This window comes from Abramis brama, assembly GCF_963993115.1.
Source record: "Abramis brama genome assembly, chromosome: 14".
Classification (NCBI taxonomy): domain Eukaryota; kingdom Metazoa; phylum Chordata; class Actinopteri; order Cypriniformes; family Leuciscidae; genus Abramis; species Abramis brama.
In genome coordinates this window covers 37403679-37425801 of record NC_139976.1, presented here as the reverse complement: position 1 = coordinate 37425801, position 22123 = coordinate 37403679, and the positions used below count along the sequence as shown (strand labels likewise).

Here is a 22123-nt window from a genome sequence, read left to right as displayed (position 1 = left end):
GACTGTTGAGCAGATGCGTCTCAAGCCTATTAGTGATCCAACGCTGGATACTCTTATAGGTTACGTCCGTGGATCACGGCTGAACGCGTCTTCTCCACACTCACTTACAAACAAACATGGCGAATATATCAGATGTAAGTAGTCTACCTCTTGGTGCAGTTAAAGATACATTTGAGCTGCACGCGTTGCAGTCTGAGCTGGAAGCTGTTGAGAAACAGATCCACGACCTTTTAGTGAGACAGGCCGAGCTGATAGACCGGCGGTTATCTCTTGAAACATCACGCGCCGATGCACACAAATCAGTGATTAACGTTACTAACCCGCTGACTCCAACCTCGTCTACTCCGTGCGTTACTCAGCATCGGTCCCGAGCGCCGAGGTCGCGATCAGCCATGGTCTCGTTCACTCCGGCTCCAACACGCCACCACGAAGCCTGGATGGTTCCGCAGCGGAAGACGCGAGTCAGGTCTAGACCAAGAAGACTCTCTCCGACCCTCCCGGTTTTCGAGTTATCCACACAAAACCGCTTCTCCCCTCTTCGCGAAACCGAACGCGATGCTGTGATCATCGGCGATTCCATTGTTCGGCACGTACATGCTACGTTAGGTAAAAGTAAGGTGCACAGTCACTGCTTTCCTGGTGCTCGTGTTTCTGAAATTGCTGCTCGCGTTCCCGAGATTCTGAACGGTGACGAGCGCGTCGGAACTGTGGTCCTGCACGCGGGAGTGAACGACATCAGGCTGCGCCAGACGGAGGTTCTGAAGAAAGACTTCAGGAATCTGATCGATACGGTACGCAGCACATCGCCTGAAATAACGATCATAGTGTCAGGACCGCTTCCCATGTACCGACTAGGACATGAAAAGTTTAGTAGATTATTCGCGCTAAATGAATGGTTAATGTCATGGTGCAATGAGCAGAAACTGCTCTTTGTAAATAATTGGAATCTGTTTTGGGAGCGTCCTAGGCTTTTCCGTGCCGATGGCTTACACCCAAGCAGATTTGGAGTGGATCTTCTGTCGGATAACATCTCCAAAATGTTAAATAACATTAAATGACTATAGTAACCAAAAGTCCAAATCATAGTCTCTCCTGCACCAATTTAAATGATATAAATACTAGTGTAGAACATTGCATAGAAACTGTGTCTATTCCTCGTTTAGTGAGATCAAATAACAAATCTACTGCAGGATCTAGGAAAAATCTAATTGTTATTATAACAGAAAATGTTGCTATTAGTAAACAAAAACAATTTTTAAAGCTAGGTCTTCTAAACATTAGATCACTCACACCTAAGGCAGTTATTGTAAATGAAATAGTCACAGATAATAGCTTCGATGTACTTTGCCTTACTGAAACTTGGCTTAAACCAAATGATTATTTCGGTCTAAATGAATCTACTCCATCTGGATACTCCTATAAGCATGAACCCCGTCTGATTGGTCGTGGCGGCGGTGTTGCAACAATCTATAGAGATATTCTCAATGTTACTCAGAAAACGGGTTATAAGTTTATTTCGTTTGAAGTACTTGTACTAAATGTTACGCTCTTAGATGTTAGAAAAAAATCCATATTATCTCTAGCCTTGGCTACCGTATATAGACCGCCTGGGCCTTACGCTGATTTCCTAAAAGAGTTTGCAGATTTTCTCTCAGATCTATTGGTCAATGTAGATAAAGCATTAATTGTTGGAGATTTTAACATACACGTAGATAATTCAAATGATGCGTTAGGGGCTGCGTTTATAGATTTATTAAATTCCTTTGGGGTCAAGCAAAACGTCATCGGACCAACTCATCGTCTTAATCACACACTCGATTTAATTATATCATATGGAACCGATCCAACCGATATAGATATCATTCCACAAAGTGATGATGTCACTGACCATTACTTGGTAACTTGCATATTACGTACTGCTGTAATATGTCATGCTGCGCCGCATTATCGACCAGGCAGAACAATCCTTCCATCCACCATAGATAATTTCTCAAATTGCTTATCTAATCTGTCTCAGCTGCTGCCTGAACCCAAACAAACAGATGAACTAGAAGAACTAACTAGCACTATGAGCTCCATTCTCTCTGGAACATTGGATATTGTTGCACCAATTAGATTAAAAAAGGTCAGAGAGAAAATTAAAGCACCATGGTACAATAATACTACGCATGTTCTAAAGAGAGAAACCCGTAATTTAGAGCGTAAATGGAAACAAACTAATTTAGAGGTCTTTAGAATCGCGTGGAAAGACAGTATGTCACATTATAAAAAGGCCCTAAAAGCAGCCAGGGCTGAGCACCTCCGCAAACTAATAGAAAATAACCAAAACAATCCTAGGTTTTTATTTAACACCGTGGCTAGACTAACAAATAAACAGACGTCACCCGAACTTCTTCACTGAGAAAATAGAAAACATCAGAACCACAATTGTAAACGTTCAGTCCTCAATCGTGCCTTATAATTCAACCTCAATTATCACCCCGCAAGAACAATTACAGTGCTTTACAACTATAGAACAAAAAGAGTTAAATAAACTTATCACTTCATCTAAAACAACAACATGTTTATTAGATCCTATACCAACTAAACTACTGAAAGAAGTGTTACCTGTAGTGGAAGAGCCTCTCCTCAATATTATTAACTCATCTTTATCTTTAGGTCATGTTCCAAGAACATTTAAACTGGCAGTTATAAAACCTCTCATTAAGAAACCACAATTAGATCATAATAATCTAGCAAATTATAGACCCATTTCAAATCTTCCATTTATGTCTAAAATACTAGAAAAAGTTGTGTCCGCTCAACTGGGCTCTTTCTTACAAGAAAATGCTATCTATGAAAAGTTTCAGTCAGGATTCAGACCGCATCATAGCACTGAAACTGCGCTCATTAAAATCACAAATGATTTACTTTTAGCTTCTGACCAAGGCTGTATCTCAATACTAGTTTTACTTGATCTAAGTGCTGCGTTCGATACTATAGATCACACAATACTCTTAGATCGACTACAAAATTATACTGGTGTTCAAGGACAAGCATTAAGCTGGTTTAGATCATACTTATCTGGTTTAGATCATACGCTACCATTTTGTCTATTTAAATGGAGAAAAATCGATCATAACTCCAGTAAACTATGGAGTGCCGCAGGGATCTGTGTTAGGCCCTCTATTATTCTCAATATATATGATGCCACTTGGAAATATTATAAGGAAACATGGAATTAGTTTCCATTGTTATGCTGATGACACTCAAATATATATTTCATCACGGCCGGATGAAAACGCAAAATTATCCAAATTGACAGAGTGTGTTAAAGATATAAAAGATTGGATGACGCGTAATTTTCTTTTATTAAATCCAGACAAGACAGAGGTAATACTTATCGGTTCAAAAAAAAACGCCCACAGAACCTCTCACAATACAACTTTGACATCGTAGGATGTCCTGTTACTTTATCCTCTACAGTAAAAGACCTGGGTGTTATACTCGATTGTAACCTGTCTTTTGAAAATCATATTTCGTATGTTACAAAAACAGCCTTTTTCCACCTTAGAAACATTGCTAAGCTACGTAATATGCTATCAGTTTCTGATGCAGAAAAGTTAGTTCATGCATTCATGACCTCGAGACTAGATTACTGTAATGCTTTATTAGCTGGTTGTCCTGCATCCTCAATAAACAAGCTACAGTTAGTCCAAAATGCAGCCGCTAGAGTTCTTACTAGATCAAGAAAATATGATCATATAACACCAAATTTATCATCACTACATTGGCTACCTATAAAGTTCCGTATTAATTATAAGGTATTGCTACTGACTTATAAAGCCCTAAACGGCTTAGCTCCAGTCTATTTAACGGATCTTCTATCGCCCTATAATCCATCGCGCTCTTTAAGATCAATAAATTCGAGGCTTTTGGTCATACCTAGGATATCCAGATCAACCAAAGGAGGGAGAGCATTTTCACATTTAGCTCCGAAACTCTGGAATAGTCTTCCTGATACTGTTCGTTGCTCGGACTCGCTCTCCCAGTTTAAAACTAGATTAAAGACGCATCTTTTCGGCCAGACATTCATATAATATTGTTAATCTTACAGTTCAAACTACAATCCGGCCTCTAGTTCATAAATGCCAGAGGAGAACTGGCCCCCGACTGAGCCTGGGTTCTCCCATTTTCTCCCATTTTTTTCTCCATTAGGTCACCTGATGGAGTTTTAGGACACCATTAGGTCACTTGATGGAGTTTTTTCGGTTCCTTGCCACTGTTGCCTTTGGCTTGCTCAGTTGGGGATATTTTGGGGATATTTAATTTTATTCTATCAATCAATAAATTCCACTAGAAACAAACCTTGTTGTATTATTTTATTTTAATTTAATACTGTGAAGCTGCTTTGATACAATCTGTATTGTGAAAAGCGCTATACAAATATACTTGATTTGATTTGATTTGATTTGGACTGTTCCATAGGAATGAGTGTGTGTGTGAGAGAGACAGGGCCCTATTTTAACGATCTGAAATGCAAGTAACTTTGTGGGCGGATCTCGGGCGCTGTTGCTATTATACCGGCGGGATAAATGACTCTTGCGCCCGACATTTTTCCACATCTTCATGGACACAACAATGATTTCCCTTGTGTGTTAATATTTTTCCTTGTAATAATGTATGGTTTTCTAAAAATGAAAACTGCTGCGTCTGTGTAGATGAGAGAAGCAAAGTGTGTGTGTGTTGTGCACACGCTACATTGATTATGGTCAAGTATGCGCCCTTAAAATAGCATCTGAATAACATGCGCCACTGACGTTAGACAAGGTTTCTCCTGGTCTGTGGTGGAACTGTTTTCTGAAACTGTAAAATAGCACCAGGGAACGTTTGCGCCGGAACACGCCTCCTCTTTTTGCTGAACCGCCCCCGGGAGCGCAAGTTCATTCCCTAATTTACCGACGTGCGTCTGTGGAGGGAAAAGTCCGCTGTGCGTCGGGTGAAAAATAGGAATGAAACATGCGTCGGTGGACAAAGTCAATTGCGCTGGGTGCAAGATAGGGCCCCTGGAGTGTGTGAGTGAATGTGTGTGTTTGTGTGTGTGTGTGTGTGTTTGTGTGTGTGAGTGTTTGTCTGTGAGTGTGGGAGTGTATGTGTGTGTGCGTGTGCGTGTTTGTTTGTGTGTGTGTGTGTGTGTGTGTGTGTGTGTGTGTGTGTGTGAGAGAGTGTAAGTGTTGAGTGTGTTTGTGTGTGTGAGTGTGGGAGTGTTTGTCTGTGAGTGTGGGAGTGTGTGTGTGTGTGTTTTTGAGAGAGAGACAGAGTGTGTGAGTGAATGTTTGTGTGCGTGTGAGTGTGTGAGTGTTTGTCTGTGAGTGTGGGAGTGTGTGTGTGCGTGTTTGTGTGTGTGTGTGTGTGTTTCTGTGTGTGTGTGAGAGTGTGTGAGTGTTTGTCTGTGAGTGTGTGTGTGTGTGTGTTTCTGTGTGTGTGTGAGAGTGTGTGAGTGTCTGTGTTTATGTTTGAGTGTGTGTGAGAGTGTAAGTGTGTGAGTGTGGGAGTGTGGGAGTGTTTGTCTGAGTGTGGGAGTGTGTGTGTGTTTGTGTGTGAGTGTGTTTTTGTTTGTGTGTGAGTGTAAGTGTGTGTGTGTGCGTGTGAGTGTCTGTGTGTTTTTGTTTGAGTGTGTGAGTGTAAGTGTGTGTGTGAGAGAGAGAGAGAGAGTGTAAGTGTGAGTGTTTGTGTGAGTGAGTGTGGGAGTGTTTGTCTGTGAGTGGGAGTGTTTGTGTGTTTGTGTGTGTGTGTGTGTGTGTGTGTGAGAGAGTGTAAGTGTGAGTGTGTTTGTGTGTGTGAGTGTGGGAGTGTTTGTCTGTGAGTGTGTGTGTGTTTTTGTTTGAGTGTGTGTATGTGTGAGTGTGTGTGTGTGTGTGTGTGTTTTTGTTTAAGTGTGTATGTGTGTGTGTGTGTGTGTGTGTGTGTGTGTGTGTGTACCTGGTATTAAAATACATTAATATATTAATATAAACAAAAAAGTTATAAATCCGTCATACAAAATCCAGCCTCTGAATAGCAGTCACACTCTTCAGTTAAATAAGAGCGTGCTCTAAGAGCAACAGTTGTGTGCATTGAAAAATAAAATAATTATGCAAACAATACAAAGTGAGTCTATTACATCGCAGTCTGTGTCACACAAAGAATCTCACATCTGCATTGACTCGCAGTCGTTCACGATGCTTTCTAGTGATTATTTGGAGACAATTTCCTTCATTAGGTGGAAAAACAGTGCATATTCTCCTTTTTGTGTTCCACCGAAGAAAGAAACTCATACAGATTTGAAAAGACATGAGAATGCGTACATAATGACAGAATTTCCATTTATTTAGTGGCAAATCTGGTGTGCGTGTGTGTGTGTGTGTGTGTGTGTGCATTATCTCCCAGGCTTTATTAATGTCAGGCTGTCCTGCTCATCAGGATTCATGTCTTGCACATCAGCTTCATCACGACCCTTCCGACTGGTCGCTGTGTGTGTGTGTGTGTGTGTGTGTGTGTGTGTGAGACAGGCTGCTCTTATCAGGACAGGGACTGTGTAATAGGTCTTGACCTCAGCCATAAATCCTCATGCTTGTCCTCTGCCTCTCGTCAATAACACACAGGCTAATTAAAGCGCTGCTCTGCTTCTCGACTCAGATCTGATGTGTGTGTGTGTGTGTGTGATGAATGTGTGAATGAAGCAGGTTAAGTGTGTGTCTCTTCTTGCCCTGTAGATCTGGGACACAGCGGGACAGGAGCGATTCAGGAGTGTGACACACGCTTACTACCGAGACGCACATGGTGAGTTGCACTTTACTTACACGTGAAAGCAAATCCACTTTGTTTGGCCTTCCGAAAATGGATGAAATTTAGAAATGAATTAAAATTATGAAATTAATTTCAAAATTATGAAATTAATCAGTGTGAACTTGCCACTGTGAAAAGATCTGCTCAAGTTCATTCCAATCGATTGGCTTGATCATCCACTTTTTCAAAATCCGACTCGAAAATGATACAGTGTTATTAAAGTCCCCCTGCAGTTTATAATTTTATCCCTTAAAGCTCATCTTTGATCACCAAAATGACATATTTAAATGATTTATTCTTGAAAAAAAAAATTCTCCATGCCTTAAAATATCTTGAATGTAACCTGACACCCTTGTCTGGTTCTATGAATATGCAAATTAGCCCCGCCTCCACTCAATGATTATGGTAAGGCGTGTTATATTTCCGACACACTTGAGGTGTTTGGCCAATCACAACGCACTGGGTCAGCTGGCCAATCACAACGCACTGGGTCAGCTGGCCAATCAGAGTACTCTGAGCTTTTCAGAAGGAGGGGCTTTGTAGAAATCAGAGTGTTTCAGAGGAGATGTGTGAAAAATAATGTGTTTTTTGAACATTAAGGGCCAGATTTACTAAGCATGATCTACTGACGACGCGTAAATTGAACACAATCTACCAAGAGTAGCGCAAATTAGCATCTGGTTTAAATAATGCCGCAAATACCAGTAAATTGATGAGTGTAAACCGTAGTGAATCACTGTACATGATCATTTAAATAAATAAATAAAATTAAATAAATAAATTTAAAACTCCTTAGAAACTCCTACAAATGCATATGCAAAAATAACCCTGTCCACGCCTTTTCAGCGGACATTTTTCACAGCGTGTCTTTAGTAAATCCTGACAGTAGTTTTTTAACGCCAAAAGAGGGTTTTTTAGTAAATCTGGCCCTAAAGCATGCTAACATATTCTATTACACCCAATTATCAAAATAATTAACTTTTAAACTAGCTTTTAAACCACTTTTACTAAAACAATGGGATGAATTAGTAAATTGTGGCCACGATTTGTTAAAATGAGGGAAGTAATTTTGAATGCATGGCCAAGATTTGATAAAATGAGGGTACGATTAATAAAACAAGGGAATTAAGATGCAAATGGGGTGAGAAAAATGATGTCTTCATGATATTTTTAAAGGAAAACAAGACAACAACAACTACAAAAAACAGATTAAGAAAGTGTTAGTGTTGCAAAAGTTTGGCAGTGTTTCTCGGTCTAAACTCCTGCTGTGAATTAGTTCATGCTTTTATTAATATAATTCTAAAAATGGCACATCTAAGCCATTTGACACTCTATTTTGCTCTCTGTTTCTCCTTGACTTTATCTCTCTCTTTCAGCTTCTCAACTAGTTTAGATTTTACATTTAAGTGGCGTCCAATCGGTTTATCATACAAATAAACTAAAATGCCTCTACAAATGTATTATTATGAATTAATGAATTATGAATATTACTATGAACTGCATAAACACAACCTGAGTTGTTAGAAATGAATGAGAAAACAGAAATGTTGTAAATGCATAAAGTGTGATTCACCCATTTTGATGTAGTCCGAGTTGTTTTGACATATTTATATTTAAATTGAATATCAATAACAACATTGAAATAGAAGTGCGATTTACCCATGAACCCATTTCTGATGTGTTCTGAGTATTTTCTGAGGTCATGAGGTCATGCATCTGTCTAATGTGTCTGCAAACATGGTTGATGAATTTGTCCTATTTGATGTTACAAAAGAAACGTTTTTCTAAAACCCATTTATTGTGCCGTCATAACTGTGCATGATTATATGTTTAGCTGCGTTTTATCAGTTGCATTCAGCGTTGTTTTTCTCCTGCTGTCCACGACCCGTTCAGAATTGACCAGCTGAGAATCACTCATATATGATTAGCATGTCATAAACATTATTTATTGCCAAAACAACAACATCATAATCCAAAACAACACGTTTATGATAAGCGTTTTCTTCCCCATAGAAATGTTAAGAACATTGCGTTTGTAGGGTTCATCAACTTAGTACTATCCATAAAGTCATCCATAAAGTGCAAATGTTTTTTGTTTTTGTACCTTATAATGGTTTTCTATGGGAGAGAAAATGCCAAACATAAAAGTTTTGTTTTTCCTGTGTTGTTTTTTCGGCATGTTGATGACATCAAAAAATGTGAGAAAAATTCGATTCTTGGTGGTTGTTTTAGAACATTAAACCAAGTGTTTTACTTTTTTTTTTACTCCCTGAAACGCCTCCATTGTAGTCTTGAGTTTCTTCCGGGAACGAACACGTCACAATATTCCTCATTATAATAATTCATACCAGAATAATGAGGCGGGGCCTGGTTGAGTTAGTTAGTAGTGTGTTAAACTGGCAGTTAAGGGGCGGGACATTTCCCAAACACATTCGAAGCGCTCGACCAATCACAACACACTGATCCAGCCGACCAATCAGAGCACATTGTGCTTTTCAGAAGGAGGGGCTTCATAGAGACAGGAAGTAAACAGAGCGTTACTGACAGACTGGGAAGAGAGGAGCTGCAACAATGGAGAATATGAGGAAAATAATCAACATTCAAGCAAGAAAACCTGTTCTAGTAGAAACCAAAAAAAATGATGACCTTGTAAAAGGGGATAACATACTTTAAAGGGTCGAAAACATTATGCATTTTTGTGTGCAAATCCTGTAGTAACACTTTATCCTGTAAGACGTGTTCAGAATACAGTAAATATCTCTTGAATATATAATACATTGTACCAAACATACATCTTAGCAGAGATGCACTACTGAATTTCAATGATGTTAGCTTGCATTCGTGCTTGTGTGTTTCAGCCGTTTCAACCAACCTGGAACAGAAAGAGGCACTTACTGCTAAAGTATCGACCATCTGAAGCAGAACTCAATGACAAACGGTCATAACAAAATGCATGTTCCTGTATCCAGAGTAGCTGTTTTGCGTTTTAGGTTTTAGTGCATTGTTAATTTTTCAGTGATGCTTAAGCGAAAAACGCTTTCCGAGAGCATGTGCGACCCACCCACACCAGCCCACGTTCTTACACTTTCAAACGAGACTGATTGGATCATAAACCGCAGCTATTATGACCTTTTTAAATGAGGTTCTGATGCATTCACACACACACACACACACACACACACTCAGCATGCGCTTTGACGTTTGATTGACGCTTAAATTAATGCACACTTTTATGCAGCCAACATTTTCCCCTGAAGAGCTTGTCACATGCAAACCTGTGCATGCAAACCCATAATCACATCCTAGAGAAGTCCGTGGCTCAGACATTAGGGATGGTGGCTCTCGTATTGTCCTGCATGTATGGGGTTTTATTAGTCTGAGTGAATCAGTGTGTAGAAGCGACTGTACTCCTGACGCCCACACACTGCCTCTCCCATCTGTGCCTGTGTGTCGTCCAGCTCACCGAGAGACGTGGCACTGCAACACACACTGCAGATCAGAGGAAAGCGCACCTTCATGTGAGATCTGGGAGACGAATGCATTCAAATGCATTAGAATTATCATGCGCTTTTGAAATGCAACCTTTTTATTATAACGGTGTGGTATTCTTTGAAGTAATACGCTTTAGATTAGGGTCTAATTCTCACTATTAACTATGAATTTTGCCTCAATAAACTCTGCTTATTAATAGTCAAGTCAAGTCACCTTTATTTATATAGTTTTTTACGGTAGATTGTTTCAAAGCAGATTTACAGTGATAACAGGAATATAATGCAACAAAGATGGTTTCTATTGTACAGCAGATCTAGATGAAAATAGTGTCATAGTCCAGATTATAAATTCAGTGATGGTTAATTTTTGTTGTAAAAAGATATTAATTTAGTTAATTTATATATAGCCACTCTCTCATCGTCCAGCTCAGTTCAGTTCTCATATAATGGTGTCAATGCAGGCAGATCAATAATATTGTTAAATATTAATGTGCTTTATAAGTAATCAACATAAAATCAATATCACATTTGCAATCGTGCTGACATATGACTTGCTTGTGTAATATGTTTTAAATATTAAAAGCAGCATTTTTTAATATGTTAGTGCCAGTATTGCCTTAAGCACCATTAGTTCCTGACCCTGGTCTGATACAAACATTATTCCATCATTTGTTGTTAATGATTGTGTGTATCATGTGTCCAAGTCAAACTTCATCCCCAAAACATGAAACGAGTGGATCTCTGAGCTGAGCGAGTGAGTGGAGGCGGGGCTCATTTGCATATTCATAGAACCGCGCATACTAAATGAGGCAAGGGTGTCGAGTTACACTCAAGCTATTTTAAGGCATTTTTTTTCATTTTGGTGATCAAAGATGAGTTTTAAGGGATAAAGTTATTGACTACAGGGGGACTTTAAGTTTAGGTATTGGGTGATTAAAGGATGTAGAATCACTCGTTGACGATCACATGTTGACCTGATTGGTTACAACGTTTTTTCTTTTGGTTGCTGACATGAACACCAGCAGAAAACAGGAATTCCCATTGAGGATAATGGGAATAAAATGCTCATAAAAATTATGGTAATGATAACTGGGTGGGTGGTCCTAAAAATAGGCTTCGTTTTCTTGATTTAAAACATGATTTATTTTGGCTTTAGGGTGAAATGTGACCTAGAAATGTTTTAGCGAGATCTGAATGAGAAATGATTCTTTACCTGCACTATCATTAGATCTACAGAATATTCATGCACTATTCATCAGATAAAACAAACACTATGTGAAGCGAAAAAGACACAGATGCTCTTGAGTGGAGCTTTGAAGCCCATTCATATAAAATCAATGATGCATGAGGTTTATTCGTTTAAACAAGCAAACTGTCTCAATGCTCAGTCTTATTTACCTAAATTGATTTCCAACCACCTTATAAACCAAATGCAAAGCTAATATCCGTGATTAAAAGGCTTTCCGAGTTAAAGGTGCTGTGGTTTGTGGCCAGTTTTAGTTGAGCTGTGTGTCACGGCTCACTCTTCTGCTTTCTCTCATGGGTCAGTAATAAATGATAGTTTTTTTGGACAGGGTTTTGAGAGCAAGATAATAATGGGCTTCAGAAATGGTTTTGACATAATGATTGTTAATTGCAGTCATTATTGTAGTGCCACTCACATGTCAGTCGAACTCGGCTCTGAAAAGACACTTTGTGAAGAGTCTTTGTTTCCCTGCTCCAGTTTTATTGTTTATTCAGGCCAATATGCATTTGAAGCAGCATTTCACATCTTTTGTTCCAGCTTTTGCATATGCTATACTGACATATAGGGGAGGAACAGACATCACATCGTACATGGAGATGTGAAGTGGTCGATATTTCTGACACAGTAAAACATTCAAGCTTCATAAGTACAAAATTATGGCTGGTTCAAAAGGATTTTAGGACATGTTTAAGTCATTAATTTGCTACTTTTTAAATGGCTTTTACCATGCAATCTGCTTAAATTGTTGGTTGCACACATGGCTTTGATTTTATAGTAACTTTATGGTCCAAATTATGTTGTAAAATCTAAATTTGCCTTACAGTATTAACTTAAATAACATTTCATTTTTTTAAGCTGATTTCACTTCTGCAATAATTTGCATAGTGTCGTCTTTAAAGGGGTGGTATAATACCCTTTTCACAAGATGTAAAATAAGTCTCTGATGTCCCCAGAGTGTGTGTGTGAAGTTTTAGCTCAAAATACCCCACAGATATTTGTATATAGCATGTTAAAGTTGTCACTTTTTGAGGGTGAGCAAAAACGCACCGTTTTGTGTCTGTCCCTTTAAATGCAAATGAGCTGCTGCTCCCGGCACAGGGGGCGGAGCTTCAAGAGCTGTGTCCTTTTATCTCACACACACATGCGCTTAAAATTGTTCAAACCGAAGTCAGACAAAGATGGAGAGACTCAAGAAGTGAAACATGTAGAAGCAACAGGACATTTCTGAATGGTTATTGATGATTTTATGAAGCTGATGTGTAGTTATCTTCTAGTCATTGATTAGCATATTCTGTCTTGATAATCTATAAATCGTGTTCAGGGGGCGGGGTTTATGTAAATTTTATGGTTGGTGATGTCACTAACCCGGGAGGAATGTGGTGTAGTCTCTACCAGCCGTTTGTTGTAGTCCTTAAAAAGCGATTTCTTTAAAAGCAAATATCTCCCTTTGCTTTGAACTTTGAGCGTTGTAACTTTGCAGATGTTGTTTATGCTCAAACAGCAACATTACACACTAACTACAGTTAGAAAAGTCAAATCATGATCAACCACCCCTTTAAAAATAAACCAACCTTTGGTCCGAATTACATCCATTCAGATCTGTTCAAACCAGGGGCAGACAGTACATAAAACATGTCGGCTTCTTCAATCTCTCTCTCTCTGATACTCAATATTACACCCACGAGCAGTAAATTGTTTCAAGGTTACAGCGGTTTGTGTTTCTGCTCTATTGAAACATATATTTGTTCAGACATTATAAATGGAGAACACCTGGCTTTAGAGATGCGCATGAACGACCTGTCGGTTATTTCCGTCTGCACAGCTGAATGTGTGTGTCGTTGGGTTCAGACACACACACGATCGTACAGGACCCCGACGCACTGCTGTCATTTCCAATTGTTCTTCCCACGGTTTGGCTCCTGTCACTCAACGCGGGTCTCGGATGCACTCGTTCGGTTTGAAAGACTTCAATCTATTGTCTTGCAAAAAAATAACCAAAGAATTAAAAGCGCCTTGCAGGGAAACTCTGTCGCTGTTAAGAGCTGATAAATTTCCATTCAGACCTTCTCCATTCTGAATAGAAGCATGTGTGTGTGTGTTTGTGTGTGTGTGTGTGTGTGTGTGTGTGTTTGTTCCTCCGTCTGTGCTGCTTCCTCGTAGCAGAGATGATAATTATCCTTTAATGTTTGCCCTTCACAGACTCCTCTCCCCCGAACCCTAAATAAAGCACTGAATCCATAAATACATCACACACTGAAAGCTTAAAATCACATGCTCGTGGGACCAAAGAAGTCATGCTTTCTCACTCCTTTGTCTTTTAGTAAAGGAAGATTTTGCAGAGCCAAAGGAAATCAAATGTCTGAGTTGATGTTGTTTTTCATTCTTCCATCCATAATGTGATTATATCGTGTCTCTCTTTCAGCTCTTTTGCTGCTCTACGACGTGACAAATAAAGCTTCTTTTGACAACATACAGGTAAGACTCATGTGACTCATTTGACATTGTACTGTAAAACAGTTTTTTTGTGATAATAACAGTGTAAAAGTCCTCTTTCTATTGAGTCAAGAGTGCATGACACTTTTCATTCATCTCAAAGCTGCTCTAAGCGATGTTGGGTGACGTCACTTCTTGTTGACGTTCGAAGTATTGTCAAACAAAACGGAGGCTAGCTCGGTCCTAGGCCATTGAATGATTTATATACCAGTAATAATACTTTAAAATCAATCCTAAATTTAACTGGGAGCCAGTGTAAAGACCTGAGGACTGGTGTGATGTGTTCATATGTTCTACTGAAACTAAGGTCTGACTCTAGTGTCACACCAAGATTCCTGACTTGATGTTTAGTTGTTTGACCCCTAGAGTGAAGGTATGCGTTCACCTTGAGAACTTCATCTTTGCTTCCAAACGCAATGACTTCAGTTTTGTCTTTGTTTAACTGAAGAAAGTTTTGACACATCCAACTGTTGACTTCATCAATGCATTGGCACAGGGAGTCAATGGGGCTGTAATCATTAGGCGATAGGGCTAAGTACAGCTGTGTGTCGTCTGCATAGCTGTGGTAAGCAATTTGGTTCTTTCTCATTATTTGGCTCATTGGGAGCATATACAGGTTGAACAGGAGTGGCGCAAGAATCGAGCCTTGAGGGACTCCGCATGTCATGGATGTCCACTCAGACTTATGGTCTCCTATACTCACATAATAACCTCTCCCATCTAAGTATGACCTGAACCATTTTAGGACTATCCCAGAAAGCCCCACCCAGTTTTCCAGCCTGTCAAGAAGTATGTTATGATCGACAGTGTCAAATGCAGCACTGAGGTCGAGTAGTACAAGCACTGATAATTTGCCTGAATCAGTATTTAAGCGAATATCGTTTATTATCTTTATGAGCGCTGTCTCTGTGCTGTGGTGCGGTCGGAAACCAGATTGAAAATCGTCAAAGTATCCATTCGAGCTTAAGAATTTGTTCAGCTGATTGAAGACAACTTTTTCAATGATCTTGCCTATGAAATGAAGATTTGAGATCGGTCTATAGTTGCTTAATATGGTCTTATCCAGATTGCTCTTTTTCAGGAGGGGCTTGACAACTGCAGTTTTCAGGGAGTTTGGAAAACTCCCAGAGAGAAGTGAGGCATTTACCACTTCTAGAAGATCTGCTTCTAAACTGTTTAACACACTTTAACACAAAAAAGATGTGGGAAGTGTGTCAAGAGCGCAGGTTGATGTTTTAAGGTGCTGTACGGTTTCTTCCAAAATTTTGCCATCAATTTCTTTGAAATCAGACATAGTAACTACTTTCTCAGGTGGTCTGATCTGTCTGACCTCAGTGCAACTCAAGGATGTGCTGATCACCTTTCTGATATTATTGATTTTCTCAGAGAAGAAAGAAGCAAACTCACTGCACTTGTTGTCTGAGAGCATTTCACTGGGAATCTGGCTTGGGGGGTTTGTCAGTCTCTCTACAGTAGCAAAAAGAGTGCGTGTGTTGTTTAAATTACTGTTTATAATATTTGAGAAGAAAGTCTGTCTAGCTTTGCCTAGTTCCATATTGAAAGCATGAAGGCTGTCTTTGTAGATGTTATAATGGACTACAAGTTTAGTCTTCCGCCACATGCGCTCTGCTTTTCTGCATTGTCTTCTCATATTTTGCACTGCTGTTGAGTTTCTCCAAGGTGCTTTTTGTCTGCCACTCTTCTTCCTGACTTTAACAGGAGCAATATCATCAAATACACTTTTAACTTTTGAGTTAAAAGAATCAAGGAGAAAGTAAAAAGATGTTAGAAATAGCTTTGCAGTGATATATTGTTAACGAACCGTACACTGATGCCGTACACTGCTGAGAGCAACAGTTAGATGAAAATGTAAATATGTGCCGCACACTTTCCTCTCAATAACAAAATAAACACATGACAAAAATAACAGTAGTGAGAAAAGCATCTTATAGCGATGTGGAAATGTTTGCAAGCTCTGCAATTCACCGCCATCATGTCGACAGATGAGGTTGTGACACTGTTATGATTGTTTGATTCTAAAGTATATTTGACTATAGACTATAATAGATCTGACTATGAGACTATCTTTGAATCAATGCCTTTATTTTGCATGACACATTAACATTACAGGCTTTTTCAGCTTTATCCTGAACATTTTAACAATCAAGCAGTTGAGATTTGCTTTATATATCACTTTATGTGATTGTACTGTATGTATGCGATAAAGTTTGATATTCTTAAATATGCAACTTTATGTAAATATATTTTCTTTTCTATGCTCAAAAATGCATGTTATTGATCTTATTGTGAATGATTCATCCATGCATATCTGGCATAACCCACTTAAACCCTGCCAGAAAGAAAGCATCAGCCATTATTAACCTTATATGCTGTGCATTGCTTTACTGTACGTGTATTTAATACACATTGATCTACACACATGGACTCTGTGCAGTAATTATAAGAGAAGGAGAATAAGGGGGACAGAAAGTTTGGGGCTAATGATTTGTAAATGAGATGCAAGTTTAATGAGTTGAGCATCAAAAGTATTGAGGCCATCTGTCCTACAGGTTTACAGCTGCAGGCCCAGTTATTAATAAATCGTGAAATATTGCACCATTTATAACCATTAGCCGAGGCGCAGGGGGACAGACATCACCCCAGGCTTTTAAAGATCCTTATTAATATGTGAACGTGTAAACACACAACCCCCTCACACTCCCACACACGTTTATTTCTCATTCCTCTCTTCTCTTTTACATGCACACAGACGTGCACGAACAACATCAACTTCAATCACGCGTTCACATGTGCAGTTCCTCAGACCAAAGGTTGCGACTCACTCCCACATGCATTTGCATCTCAAGAAGCTTTTGTCTGCTATCGGACTCCTAACCATAAGGGACTTTATGAGTGTGTGTGTGTGTGTGTGTGTGCACCAACACAGCACCTGTTCATTTGCACAGAAGCACTCATGCCTCAACTCTGCTGCTCAGGTTAATTGGTGTAAATTGATGCTAATCACCGTGACGAACCAGGAACAAAAGCCTGAGAAACAGAAAGCCAAAGCCTTCATGTCACACTGCAAAAATAAAGAAATAAAATTAATGTTCATTTATATATTATATATTCAACAAAATCTTTTGGGGCCATGCAACTTTTTAGAAAATGATTTAAAAAAATAGTGGCGGTGGCTGGAAACTTATAATTAAAAAAATAAATAAAACATGGAAAGAGTTATTATAAGCATAAACCTGACTAAACACTCTTGTACACTAAAAGTTGAAAATTTTTAAATTTGCTCAAGAAGGCTGCATTAATTGAATCAAAATACAGTAAATACTGTAATATTGTGAAGTATGATTAAAATTTAAAACAGCTGTTTTCTATGTGAATATATAGTAAAGTGTAATTTATTATAATTCATTACTCCAGTCTTCAGTGTCACATGATCCTTCAGAAATCAGTATAATATGATGATTTGATGCTCAAGAAACATTTATGATTATTATCAGTGTTGAAAACAGTTGTGCTGCTTCAGATTTATGTGGAAACAATGACATATTTTATTTTTCAGGATTATTATGTGAAATATTTATTTATAGCATTTTTGACGGTCACTTTTGATCAATTTAATGCGTCCTTGTTGAGTAAAAGTATTAATTTCTTTTAAAAAAAACGAACTTTTGAACAGTAGCGTAGCCTGTATAATAAGCTTTGTAATTCCCCTGATGTATTTAAAGGATTAGTTCACCCCAAAATGAAAATTTCCTAATAATTTACTCACTAATAAGAGGTTGTTATCTAGCGAAACGATAGGTCATTTTCAAAAGAAATGATAAATTATAGACTTTTTACCTTCAATAGTTCGGATTGAGCTGATCAACAAACGGACAGGGAACTACGTCATCACGTTGAAAGGTCACGCCGGCGCCGGCAATACTATTTGAACTACTATTCATATTCATCAGAATGTTATTCATATACTATTCATATTCATTGAATACTATTACTGTATATATAATAGCAAACAATACTATTTGAACTATCCTCCTACGTACGGTCGCATTGTAAACAGTGGGGCGGTACTTCCGCCGGCGCCGGCGTGACCTTTCAACGTGACCTTTCAACGTTCAGTATTTGTTTTTTTGAAAATGACCTATCGTTTTGCTAGATAACAACCTCTTCTTCAGCTGTGATCGCGTACAGCCCGTTTAAACACTTCAAAGACTTTTGAAACTGCATTGATTTGGACTTAAAAACGATGGTAACCAATGAAGTCCATTGTTAGAAGAAAAATACAGAAATGTTTTCCTCAAAAAACATAATTTCTCTCCCACTGAGGAAAGAAAGACATGGATATCTTGGATGGCATTGGGGTGAGTAAATTATTAGGAAATTTTCATTTTGGGGTGAACTAATCATTTAACATCAAGCAGCCGATGTTTCAAGCATTGAGTTTTCTCTTCATTGTGAAGGCATGTGTCTCTCTGAATAAACATGAGTTTCCTCATGATGTCTGTAATGCAGAGTTGAAGACCTGGCAGAACCGCTTTCATTACTCTCACAGATAATTGACACATTCAGTGCTAAATAGGATTACATTGGATTAAGGGAGGAGAAATGAATTTCACATGGTTGCATCAGCATGTTAAGAGGTCTTTAATGAATCAACCACATGGTCAATAATGAGCGCTGGCTAAATCTCTTCTGGCTCATAGGAGTCTCATTAAAGTTTTTTTATCCACTTTCACTAATTTACACATAATTGTTTGGTGAGACGATGAACATTGTTCTGGCATGTAGGTCAAGCAAAAGAGGGCGTTAGTTTAGATCAGGCTAAAATTGATGAAAATTGGTGATTTGCATACAGAGATAAGTGATGATAACATGAGTTGGCAATATTGTGAGGATTTCTGGCAATACTTGTTTGGCCTTGTTGTTTGAACTTGTTTGGCGATAAAGTTTCCTAAATACTGACAGACTAGTTTCATGATCCTTGTCTTCCGACTCCCATTGAAGAGTGTAAGAGTTATATTTTAAAATCCTCATGTAGTCAATCATTTTATCCCTTAAATCTCATCTTTGATCACCAAAATATGTAAACGTTTTTTTCCTTGAAAAAAATGTCTTCATGCCTTAAAATATCTTGAATGTAACTCGACACCCTTGACTAATTTAGTATGCACGGTTCTATGAATATGCAAATGAGCCCCGCCTCCACTCACTCAGCTCAGAGATCCACTCGCTGACGATCACAGGTTGATCTGATTGGTTACAAGGTAGTTTGTGACGTCAGAAACACCAGCGATTTCAAAGCGTGTTTTTGAGACTGCCTTTGGTTCACTGCAGTTTTAAGGAGAAAATACTCAGCAATGGAGTCGACTTATGAATTTACACATGGTTTGTCTTAAAGCACATTAAAAACACCTCATAGACACATAAACAACATTAAAAGCTGGATTTTCACCACAGGGGGACTTTAAATTTCATGGATAAGAAGCGTTATAAAGTAATCAGGCATATTTTTTATGTATCCACAATAATACAGTGCATGTTTATTACTATTAATTTTTAATTGTGTCGACTTATGTGAGGAACATTCGCATTTTAGTTAAATAGTCAAGAACTAAATATTTCCTAGCGACACACACAGCAGTGGTGTTTCCTTCTCGAATCAGTGTTTTGAACGATTCAGTTGTCTAGATGATTCAATGAGAGTCATTTAGTTCTTTCCGGAATAAATCTGTGTTGTTGAAGTGAATGATTCAGTAACTGACTTATAAAAGGCTTCAATGTAACACGAGAGCGATTCAAAAGCACTCAGAGCCGTCTGCTCTCCAATCGCTCCCGCAATACTTTGACGAGAATACTTTTTGTGCGCAAAAACAAACAAAAATAACGACTTTATTTAACACTTCATTTTCTTCTGTGTGGGCCTTTAAAGGCAATCGCTTGATTTGTTCCTGAATGAATCAGTGCTTTGAACGAATCTGTTTAATGAATGATCAAATGACTCGCTCATAAAGACAGTTTAGTTCAGACATTTAGTTCTTTCCAGAATGAATCAATGTTTTGATTGAATCGATCGAGTGAATGATTTAATGACTGACACATAAAGGCAATCGCTTGATTTGTTCCTGAATGAATCAGTGTTGTGAACAAATCTGTTGAATGAGTCATTCAGTGAATCAGTCATGAACGCTGTCTTTAAGTTCTTTCCAGTATGAGTCAGTGTTTTGAATGAATCAGTCGAGTGAATGATTCAATGACTGACTCATTAAGGCAGATGCTTGGTTCATTCCTAAATGAATCACCATTTGAACAAATCTGTTGAATGAGTTGTTCAATGACTCACTCTAACCTGCAGAACGACTCACTGAAAAATATAATAACGACTACACCACTAATATAAACGGATATCTAGAGATTTTTATGGAGAATTGTATTGGCTATATCACCTAGCCCTAGTACCAAAGTTACATACACCTAAAAAATAATTTATATATTGATTGAACTCCACCGTACACAGGGATGCACTCAAACTGCACTCTCAGAAAAAGGTACAAAAGCTGGGGTGGAATCCTTTCAAAAGGTACATCTTTGTACCAAAAGTGTACATATTAGAACCTCAAAGGTGTATATTGCTACCAAAAGTGTACATATTAGAACCTCAAAGGTGTATATTGCTACCAAAAGTGTACATACAGCGGGGGAAAATAAGTATTGAACACGTCATCATTTTTCTCAGTAAATATATTTCCAAAGGTGCTATTGACATGAAATTTTCATCAGATGTTGGTAACAACCCAAGTAAGCCATACATACAAAGAAACAAACAAAAATAAGTTCAGAAATTAAGTTATGTGTAATAATGTGAAATGACACAGGGAAAAAGTATTGAACACATGAAGAAAGGGAGGCACAAAAAGGCATGGAAAGCCAAGACAACTGCTGAAAACTTACAGTAATTAAAAAGCAATCCAGCCCCCTGTCAGTGGAAATTAATAACAGCTGGTTCAGTCCCAAATGATGGCCTACAAAAAGGTCTCATTGCCAAGGTGTCACACAAGACACATCTCATGATGGGTAAAAGCGAAGAGCTGTCTCAAGACCTTCGCAACCTAACTGTTGCAGAACATAATGATGGCATTGGTTATAGGCGCCATTCTAAGCTTCTGAATGGTCCAGTGAGCACTTTTGGGGCCATAATACGGAAGTGGAAAGACAATCATTTCACCATAAATTTGCCTCGACCAGTGCTCCTCGCAAGATTTCTGATAGAGGAGTGAAAAGAATAATCAGAAGAGTTGTCCAAGAGCCAACACCAAGTTGTATGGTGTTTTTAGGGTAATGTGCACTGCCATTTCTCCTCCAAATATGGTGTGTATTATGGCATCCAAACAGTTCAATTTTGCTCTCATGTGACCACACTATATTCTCCCAGTAATACTTATTTCCCCCGCTGTATTAGTGCCTCAAAGGTGTATATTGCTACCAAAAGTGTACATATTAGAACCTTTTGAAAGGGTACTGATCCCAGCAACAGATTTTGTACCAGAGAGTGATGTCCTTTTTTATGCAATAGAACTGCTTTTGCTTCTGTGTTCTGATTAGTTTTGTGAACAGAGCACAATGCTAGTATATTTTCCCAGTTTCTGCACGTTGAGTACGTAGAACTATATTTAAGATTGTGAGCATGTGTCTGCTATTAGCCTGAGTGTTCTGTCTTTTATATGTGAAGGGTTCTAGTGCTCGAGCCGTCTGTAAGATTGCATGTTGCAGTCAGTCACATAACGCTGGATTGTTATTCATCGCTCCCTCCAGCTCTTCCTCATCTCACACACTCACACACACTCTCATGCTCCCGGCTCTCCTGTTGTGAATGTCTCTCTCGGTTTTTTCCTCAGTGTCAACAGCTTTGAAATATCGCCCGAGTGACTCGTGGTTCATGAGACTGGCGCTCCAGACATCAGCTGGAGAAGCAGGATAGCAGTTTCTCACTGCATTCAGAGACTGTTGACACACAGCACTGTGTGTTTATTAATGAGTGTATCGTACTTTTTCAATTTCAACGGCACTGATG

The 22123-nt window shown here is 38.6% G+C and overlaps 1 protein-coding gene across 2 annotated transcripts in view; it reads left to right on the top strand.

Moving 5' to 3' along the window:
* rab26 (RAB26, member RAS oncogene family) overlaps nucleotides 1-22123 on the top strand; it is a 93906-nt gene that overhangs the window by 44508 nt on the left and 27275 nt on the right. For both annotated transcript variants that reach the window (XR_014608909.1, XM_084134584.1), the window contains exons 3-4: nucleotides 6705-6801; nucleotides 13967-14019. The gene's annotated coding sequence lies outside the window, so the exon portion shown is untranslated. The remainder of the gene's footprint in view (nucleotides 1-6704; nucleotides 6802-13966; nucleotides 14020-22123) is intronic.